Raw genomic sequence first — 9,152 nt, 5'->3', positions numbered from 1 at the left:
ACATTCATGGATACTATTAATGTAGACCTCCTTCTATGAAGAAAAGAGAGGGGTGGTGAAATTGTAGGTCCCTGCCTACCTAAGCCAGACGTGCCTGAATGACTCTGCTTCAAGGCTGAGTCTGAAATTGAGATTGTTTAATGTGGAAAGGAGGCAACAGGAATGGCCACAACAAGCACAACACCCCATATTTCCTATTAATTTTTTTTAATGCCAAAGGAATATGGAAGAAATTTCTGTTGTGTTCTTGGGAAACAACCAGGAGCCTTCACATAGATTACTCCATGGTTTATACTATCAGAGATCTGATTAAGTTCCATGTTTGTTATTGACCTTTGGCTCAAGTGTTCATTGTGTTCTACTTCTGAGACTTGAGACACAGATCTGGCACCCAAGTTAAATGAGACTTTCAGAAATGTTTGTTTATTAGGGCGAATATGAAAGGCAATGAATCAATGAGGGGAGAGGTCTAAAGGACTCTATCTGATATAAACTCAGTGGGGCAGTTTTCTGTCACTAAGAACACATGCAGGGAGGGGTGAGGTGGAGGAGAAGGATTTTCTCAATGGAAGGAAAATGAAAGTTCTTCTTTGCACTCCCAAGTCCACTCAACTAGCATTGTCCATCATGTAGAAATCTAATTTCCCCCCGAGATTTCCTAAAGAAAGAATCAGAATAAGTATTTTATTAATAGAATTTTCAGAACTACAAAAATACTTGTAAAATTATCTGTCACCCTTATTTTATATTTAAGGAAGCTAAAAGCATAAAGGATATTGACTATAGACAAATCCAGGTTATTGGATTCCCTACTCTGTTATCTGCCCATCATGCTAAGATGCCACTGAAGATATTATGCCCTATACTATAATCTCTCTGAAAATAAGTTATTTAATCAGGCCTGAGCTTGTGATATATGAGGTGTATCAGTCTTCAGCTTATTCTATCAATACTCTTACACTTTGGCTGAATTCCTTATTACTGGGGATGGCCTAGAGTTTACATATTCCTGCCGTTGCCCTTTGTGAAAATTGCAAAGTTATTATTGAATAGAGGCCTCCAGTCTGATGCCATGGGAAGAGTTTTTCTCCCTGAAAACTGGACTGTCTTATACAGAGATCAATTCTGAAGCCCCATGTTTTATGAGAACTCAGAGTCTAATCACTGATAATCATGTCCCATAAATCCAAAGACTAAACACTGACTCTTTACCAAAGGACCCAAACTTTATGGTCACCTTATCCTAGCTCAGAATTTCAGACACATGAGGTTGAAGATATCTGAAAGAAGGAAACTACAACTTATCTTAAAACCAAAGAATTTCAAGGACTCAAAGGGATATTTGAAGCTTCAAGTGAAAATAAATCTATCATTTGGCTTATGGGAATGTGAGGGCTCAGAGAAGAGCCCAGCAAACACTCCTGAGTACAGCGAGTCTGCTTTCTACTCAAGTGGGCTTTGTGTTACCACATGTTCTCCTGAGTGGGGCTGATTATTATCTGAACATACTGGAGCAAATTCCTGGCTTCATAGCTGTTGTACTTCATAGAAGAGGTTGATAGTAATTGCCTTGGACCAAGCTTTTTTCTTGTTCTTTTCTCCCAGTAGTACTCACATACTCTCAACACACAAGATGCATGGGTTGTCATAGGTTATAAAATTGTTGCCACAGATGGGTTGATATAAACCAGGGCAGGGGTTCACTGTTCCCTGGAACTAACTGAAGTCTACTTTCTTATATGAACATTTCACCTGAAATTGAGTTGAAAAGAATGATACAATTAGAATCACACTCATAGAGACCTCTGGACTTTACTAGGAAAATTTAAACGTGGGATCGTAACCCAGTCTGCCAGCAGCTCTCCAGCTCCACTTTTGCAAAGCAAGTGGACAAAAACCTAGGTATGTCCTTTCAGCTAACAGCACGATGCCCTCCTTGTCAGGATCTCCTGAAAGGAACAGAGAAAAGAGGCCTGCTGTGTTCTACTGGGAAACGAAAGTGTGTGTAAACAGGACAGATTTGGGAAATTTAGCTTCTCAGTTCAGTTCAGTTGCCCAGTCATGTCTGACTCTTTGCAACCCTATGGACTGTAGCATGCCAGGCTTCCCTGTCCATTACCAACTTCTGCAGCTTGCTCAAACTCATGTCCTTTGAATTGGTGATGCCACCCAACCATCTCATCCTCTGTCATCCCCTTCTCCTTTTGCCTTCAATCTTGCCCAGTATCAGGGTCTTTTCTAATGAGTCAGTTCTTCATATCAGGTGGCCAAAGTATTGGAGTTTCAGCTTCAGCATCAGTCCTTCCAATGAATATTCAGGACTAATTTCCTTTAGGATGGACTGGTTTGATCTCCTTGCAGTCCAAGGGACTCTCAAGAGTCTTCTCCAACACCACAGTTCAAAAGCATCAGTTCTTTGGTACTCAGCTTTCTTCATGGTGCAGCTCTCACATCCATACATGACTACTAGAAAAACCATAGCCTTGACAAGACAGACCTTTTTTGACAAAGTAATGTCTCTGCTTTTTAATATGCTATCTAGGTTGGTCATAACTTTCCTTCCAAAAAGCAAATGTCTTTTAATTTCATGACTGCAGTCACCATCTGTAGTGATTTTGGAGCCCCCCCAAAATAAAGTCTGTCACTGTTTCCATTGTTTTCCCATCTATTTGCCATGAAGTGATGGGACCAGATGCCATGATCTTAGTTTTCTGAATGTTGAGTTTAAAGCCAACTTTTTCACTCTCCTCTTTCACTTTCATCAAGAGGCTCTTTAGTTCTTCTTCACTTTCTGCCATAAGGGTGGTGTCATCTGCATATCAGAGGTTATTGATATTTCTCAGGGCCATCTTGATTCCAGCTTGTGCTTCTTCCAGCCCAGCGTTTCTCATGATGTACTCTGCATACAAGTTAAGTAAGCAGGGTGACAATATACAGCCTTGACATACTCTTTTTCCAATTTGGAATCAGTCTGTTGTTCCATGTCCAGTTCTAACTGTTGCTTCTTGACCTGCATACAGAATCCTGTCATTAAGCTCTTTTAATTGCATTTCGCTGCACATAAAGAATTTCTTCTTATTATGGGCTGAAAGACCCTATGTGATCTGTTACCTCCTGACTTTTCCAACCTTGCTTTATACCACCTTGCTCTTTGCTATTCCCCCGTTTTTTTGCTTCAAATGCTCCATAGCCCCTCCATCTCAGTCTTGTGGTTTGTCACAACCACCCCATCAAATGTATTCTCTTTTTCCTTGAACCTAAACTGATTCTAGGGCTTCCCAGGTGGCTCATTGGTAAGGAATTTGCCCACCAATTCAGGAAATGCAGGTTAGATCCCTGGATTGGAAAGATCCCTCGGAGAAGGAAATGGCAACCCACTCCAGTATTCTTACCTGGGGAAATCCCATCAACAAAGGAGCCTGGCAGGCTACAGTCCATGGGGTTGCAAAGAGTCAGACACAACCAAACAAGAACAAACTCATTCTACCTTCAGAGCTCAGGTTATGGCCTACTTTCTCAGAGATACTTCTCAAAATACAATTCCAGCTTTCCATTCTCTTTAATACCTCTAATCAGTGTACAATAAAGTATTTGTATAATTATTTGACTAACTGCACAGCGCAAAGAACTGTAAGTCCATAACGGTTAAGTCTGTGTCTGATTAGACTAACCTTTATTTGAGCAGCACATATATTGGCACTTAATCATTGCCCTTCAATATGTGCAAAGTGAATAAGATATAAAATAGTTCAAACAGAATGAATATAATCAAATAACAGCAAGAGTAGCTAGTACCATCTGTAAATACAGCTTTTTTTTTTTTTCCTCTTTACAGTAGGATGTATATATTCCTCCTGTTTTAAAGAGAATATGAGCCTGTTCATGGAGAGCGGACTATGCATTCATCTGTTGTGCAATGTAGCCGCTCCTTCATTCTGTTCCAACCTCACAAGTCTCCAGTGACTCAGGTAGGTAAATGCTCCTCACTGCTCTCTGCCTGGGTGACTCCTTTTCTCCGTCACATCTGATATCCCCATGCCCAATAAGCCTTCACTGATCACATTGTTGACTGTAGTATCTCTACTTTCAGTAGATATTCTCTGTTGTAACATCCTATTTTATTTACAAAATTTGCTACAAATAACAGTCTCTCTCTTTCTGTTTTCTGGCTATTTGTAAGCTTCATGGGAGAAGGGAATATGTCTTTTTTTCCCTCAGTATTGTATCCTAGGGCACAGCACAGATGATAAATATTTCTTAAAGAAACTAAGAAAGAATGAGTAAGTTTATTTTTGTTTGTAAATTGATGGACAAGTGAAGGAGTATTCTTACTGGCAACCTTCAGAAGAGGAAAACTCTAGGACTGAACTCTGTGAGACTAAAGTCTAGACCAATTCTACAGACTCTTTGGCTGGAGTTATAGCCCCTGACAGGTTCAGCACTCTGGGTCCCCTGAAGGCTAAGCTGCCCTCAAAGCATCTTTGTCACCAGTCAACTCATGAATGCATTTTTTTTAAGAAGTAAAATTTAAAATTTACTAGAGAGGCTAAAGCTTGAAGTGAAAATGCTCCTAAAATGAAGGAGTACAGGAACATTAATCCACACCAAAACAATCTTTCATTTCTCCGTTTCCCCCATTTATTAAACGTTATTTTACCTCACAATATGTTCAGTGCTCAGAAGTATAGCTGAAAATGAAAAAGGTACCTCCATCACTTTGCCCTCATACAAGTTGGAAACAGAATCTGAGGCTCTGTTTAGAGATAGGCTGTTCCTTCACATATCCTCAGTCTATATCTCAGAGTTGGCGTTTGCCATTCACAACTCCCCTAGGCATTCTCTGCAACTTATAGGGCAGTTAGGAGCATACTCTTCATCAAACTGCAATCCCCTCCAGAGAAGAAACCATGCAATGCTCAAGTCTGTGGGCATGTAAGAACCTGCCATGCCCCCTGGCAACTGCCAGTGTCCACAAGCATTTTCCAGGCACTGCGGAGGGTTCTGTGGTGTACCCATGACCAAGTCTCAGCTTGGGTCCCGGTTGGGATTACTCTCCTATGGGCCCCTCTACCTACAGCATGCCTGCCCTTTTCATGTGTCTGAACCTTGAAGAACATCACTTGCCTCAGTAAAGTTCTAAGACAGTAATTCCAAACAAAACTCAGATTAGAGTTTCATTCCTAGGGAATTTGAAGGAAGATTACCTTAATATTTCCATGTGGTGGCTACCAGCATGGAGGGCCTGAAACCATAACAAATGAAAATAGTTACAGAATCTGGTGTCTGATAAGTCATATAGCCTTAATCTGTTGACAGAATGTAGTTCTAATGTAGTACCAAGAAAGCATGCAACAATGAAAACATTGTTTCATTTATACATATATTCATTCATTTTCTTAAAATGTGGGATAACTCTTTTACTCCTGGTAGATAATCAGCAGACGACTCTACAGGTGCATCACTACCAGTCAGTGTACCAGCTAATTGCTTTGATTAACTAATTAGCCTGGGCTTGAGAAGATTCAGAGCTGACAGCCAGTATATGAAAGAAATCAAGAAATGCTAGAAAATTTTTTATAATTATTTATGTTTGATTGATTGCTTTACAATATTGGTTTGATTTCTGTCATACATCAACATGAATAAACCATAGGTATACATATGTCCCCTCCCTCTTGAATCTCCCTCCCATCTCCCACCCTTCCCCACCCCTCTAGATTATTACAGAGTCCCAGTTTGAGTTCTCTGAGTTGCACAGCAAATCTCCATTGGCTGTCTATTTACATATGGTAATGCATATACTCCCATGCTACTCTCTCCATTCACCTCACCCTCTCCTTATGCTCCCCTGCCCTTGTCCATAAGTCTGTTCTCTATGTCTGCATCTCCATTACTGCCCTGCAAATAGGCTCATCAGTACCATCTTTATAGATGCCATATACATGTGTTAATGTACGATATTTGCTTTTCTCTTTCTGACTTATTTCACTCTCTCTAATAGGCTTTGGGTTCATCACGTCATTAGAACTGACTCAAATGCATTTCTTTTAATGACTGAGTAGTATTCTGGTGTGTGTGTGTGTGTGTGTATGTGTGTATATATATATATACATATATATATATATATATATATATATATATATATATATATATATATACATACACCACAGCTTCTTTATCCATTCATCTGTCAAGGGACATGTAGAACATGGATTCCTTCCATGTTCTAGCTGTTGTAAATAATAGTGCTACAGTGAACATTGAGGTACATTTGTCTTTTTCAGTTTTGGTTTCCTCAGGGTATATGCCTAGAAGTGTTGTTGCTGGGTTGTATGATGATTTTATGCCTAGTTTTTTATTTTAAAGAATCTCCATACTGTCTTCTATAGTGACTGTATCAATTCACATTCCCACCAGCAGTGCAAGAATGTTCCCTTTTCGCCACACCCTCTCCAGTACTCGTTCTTTGTGGATTTTTTGATGGTAGCCATTCTGACCAATGTAAGGTGATATCTCACTGTAGTTTTGATTTGTATTTCTCTAATAATGAGTGATGTTGAGCATCTCATGTGTTTATTAGCCATCTCTGTGTCTTCTTTGGAGAAATGTCTGTTTAGGTTTTTTGCCACTTTTTGATTGGGTTGTTTGTTTTTCTGGCATTGTATGAACTGCTTGTATATTTTGGAAGTTAATCCTTTGTCAGTTGTTTCATTTGCTATTATTTTCTCCCATTCTGAGAGCTGTCTTTTCACCTTGCTTATAGTTTCCTTTGCTGTGCAAAAGCTTATAAGTTTAACTAGGTCCCACTTCTTTATCTTTGCTTTTATTTCTATTATTCTAGGAGGTGGGTCATAAAGAACCTTGCTATGATTTATATCATACAGTGTTCTGCCTATATTTTCCTGTAAGAGTTTTATAGTTTCTGGTCTTACGTTTAGGTCTTTAATCCATTTCAAGTTTATCTTTGTGTATGGTATTAGGAAATTTCAAGAAATGCTGGAATTTTAAAGAGATCTTTTAACCCCTTCCCATTATCTTATGACTTGCCCAAGAATTCATGACAGATATAGGAAAAAACTAAGCTCTTCAATCCTTGAAGCCAGATTTCCCTACATGACTTCTCTAAAAAGGACACAAAAGATAATTACCCTCTCAAATATATGGCAAAAATTTTTTTAAAGTTCTGAATTTTTGTGGTGCACTGTGGTGGAGGCTTATTACCAGTCACTTTCAAGTGTTACTTCACCCAGTCACCCACACACGTCATCCCCGTGAGTTAGGTCTCATAATTTGCATTAACAGGTGGGAAAGTTAAGGCCCCTGCCCTTTGACCCAGGGCCTTTTTTTTTTTTTTAAATCACACTTCATTGTATCTTTCTCCATAGATACAGATACATAAACATAGTAAAATGAAACACTTAAATAAAAATGTAAGTAAGAATTTCAAAGCATTCTTTTTCAGATTATAATGTCAGAACCCAGCAATCAACCTTTTACATCCCTGCCCAAAACAGCTGCCTTACTCACCAGAAGGTAACGCCAAATATATTGGGATAAAGAACAGTTGTGAGCAGAGTACTTCAAAGGGTATGGCCATTTTCCCTCCTGGCATGTCCTCAAAGTGATGCTCTGAGATGTTGTTTCAGGATGTCGTTACCTTTTGAGGCAGTCACCAAAGAAGGGGTTACCAGGATATTGAGACCACTTTTGAAGTGAATATTCATCTCCAGTCTACCCATTGCATGCTAATTCCCCAAGGACAAATGCTCAGGAAAAGTTAAACTTTGACTAGTCATAAATAAATATAGAGCTCTCAGTGACAGATCTGTGGCTACTTAGAAGTAAATGAGAGGATACTGTTTGGGAATAATTGTATTATTTTAGTATGGAGATATTTTAAGTGTATTGAACAGGCATCTTACCTGATGATTCTCTCTCTCTCTCTCTATTTTTTTTTTTTTTTTGTTGTTGTTGTTTGAGAGGATACAAAGAAAATGATGAGGCTGCTAGAGGCTTCTAGAAAAAAGAGCTTCTTAATAGAGGAAGCAGATCTGTACACAGTCATAAAGCAGAGATTGTCTCTTGGGATTAAGACAGAGATTTGTAATACAGCAAATCCAGGCCTACTTGGCTGTGCTGAGAATCTTCTGGCTTGGAAAGCTAAACTCTCTTGGAGCATTCTGAGAGAGTGCATAGGGAGAAAAAAAGAATTATTCCCATAGGAATAAAAGCTATTTTCCTCCATACACAGAAAGGGAGAATGCAGTGAGCAAATCTTCCCTTGGGGTTGCCTGTCTTTGTAGCAGCTTTTCCAACCCTAGAGAATGGTGTATGGAGGTTCCAGGGTTGACTAAGGACCACAATGAACTCTCCCCATCTTCCTAATTCTGCAAAAGTGAGCTAGTCCTCCCTACTGTCCCAGAGGCCTTAATCTCTGCTTTGTAGCATATGCTGATTATGTAATTTACATAAACTCTTTGCCTTTATGTTATGGTATGATATTTGTTATCAAATATCACTGAATGTCTCTGAAGTACTCTACTGTCAAGGATGGCTGAAGGCTCTTGGCACTGTGTCCAGAGCTGTCTACTTGGCCTGCTTCTGAGTCAGTCTGTGACTCCATGTTTTGCTTAAGTGGACCCCCATCTCTTCCTGACGTCTTCCCTGGCTTCCTTCAGGAGTGGAGCTTCAACAGTGAAAGATCCAGGTGCACTAGAACACAATGCCCACTCTCCCTACAGCGTGCACCCAGGTTGACTTACCTCAGAAAGGAAGAGGGATGTAATGTGCTCCTTTGTGGCTGATACCTCTCCTTAAGGAACACATGTTAGAGCCTCGAGAGGGGGATAGCATAGCTACGTAGGAGAGAGAAGGCACTGATGCATTGTATGCTGGGCTGAGCAGGCCCTGGGAGGTCAAACACTTAGTGTGAGTTAAAGGCAAACTCAGCAGGAGGTACTGGGAAGGGAGCACTGAGATGTCTATTGGACTTGGCCAAGTGGGAGTGGGGGATGGGGGGGGAGGAGGTGAGAACAGATCACTAAGGTAGCCCTGGGCAGGCAATCCAAAGAGGCAGGAGCAGAAGGAACATACCACAGAAAGAAGGAGCATAGCAGAAAAAATATAGAATGTTCCACAGCAATAATTAGCAC

At 40.0% G+C, this 9,152-nt stretch overlaps 1 pseudogene; it reads right to left on the bottom strand.

Annotated features, from left to right (window-relative positions):
- Nucleotides 1–612: 612 nt before the first annotated feature.
- Nucleotides 613–8,623, bottom strand: LOC129630434 (serine protease inhibitor Kazal-type 14-like; annotated as a pseudogene).
- Nucleotides 8,624–9,152: the final 529 nt, after the last annotated feature.

This window comes from Bubalus kerabau, chromosome 1 (genome assembly GCF_029407905.1).
Source record: "Bubalus kerabau isolate K-KA32 ecotype Philippines breed swamp buffalo chromosome 1, PCC_UOA_SB_1v2, whole genome shotgun sequence".
Lineage (NCBI taxonomy): Eukaryota > Metazoa > Chordata > Mammalia > Artiodactyla > Bovidae > Bubalus > Bubalus kerabau.
Note: the sequence above shows the minus strand (reverse complement) of the source record. Positions and strands in the feature narration are given on the sequence as shown.